We start from the raw sequence: 1,108 nt of genomic DNA on the forward strand, positions 1-1,108 counted from the left end.
GTGTCAATGTGGAAAAATAAAAATATGTATCCAGAATGAAATTTTCACTCTGCAGCGGAGTGTGCGCTGATATGAAACTCCCTGGCAGATTAAAACTGTGTGCCGGCCCGAGACTCGAACTCGGGACCTTTGCCTTTCGCGGGCAAGTGATCCATCCACTTCTTTTTCTTTCTTTTTTTTCTTTTTCTTTTTTTTTCATTTTGTTCGTTTTTGATCGTTGTGTTTGGTCGTTGCGGACGTCACATGACATCCTGTCAAGTTCGTATGTTGATCCTTCCACTCAGTTTTTTATTACAGAGGCCAACCAGCTCTCTGACCGAACACGCTGAGCTACCGTGCCAGCAGCCCATTGAGCTATCCAAGCACGACTCACGCCCCGCCCTCACAGCTTTACTTCTGCCAGTATTTTGTCTCCTACCTTTCAAACTTTACAAAAGCTCTCTGCGAACATGGGTAGCTCAGTTAGTAGAGCACTTGCCCGCGAAAGGCAAAGTTACCGAGTTCTAGTCTCGGTCCGGCACACGGTTTTAATCTGCAGGAAGTTATAAATATATAGCTGAAATCATACGCTAGGATCTTCGACCGACGTTTGTTTAACTATTTTGCAAACGTTTTACCAGCACGAGTGGCTCGTCTAATAAAGGGTAAATATTTGGCACGATCAGCCACTCGTGCTTGCGGAAAGATACGGGAAATGCTGAAACATTCGTCGTGAGCCGTGCGCCGTATCCTGTCGATACGGTGACGAGAGCGGTCAAAGACGAGATAGTCTTCGCCGCAGTCCGATAGAAGGAAAAGTGGGGATTTTTATAACGCCCGCACTGGGGGGGGGGGGGGGGGGCAGAGAGAGACAGAGACAGACGGAGAGTGAGAGACAGACAGAGAGAGAGTGAGAGAGACAGAGAGAGAGAGACAGAGAGAGAGAGAGAGAAAGACAGAGAGAGAGAGAAAGACTTGCTCGCCGGGTCTTGCGGTAGTGCTCTTGTTTGACGCGCCGCCTGGAATGGAAGATCGCAGAGGCACCACGCATTGTAGCGGCAGTTTATCGAGGTGTTGTACACCGTGAGAAACGGTGTTGTCGACCAGTGACCTCCGGCAGCGTGGTGCG

This window comes from Schistocerca nitens, chromosome 1, assembly GCF_023898315.1.
Source record: "Schistocerca nitens isolate TAMUIC-IGC-003100 chromosome 1, iqSchNite1.1, whole genome shotgun sequence".
Taxonomy (NCBI): Eukaryota; Metazoa; Arthropoda; class Insecta; order Orthoptera; family Acrididae; genus Schistocerca; species Schistocerca nitens.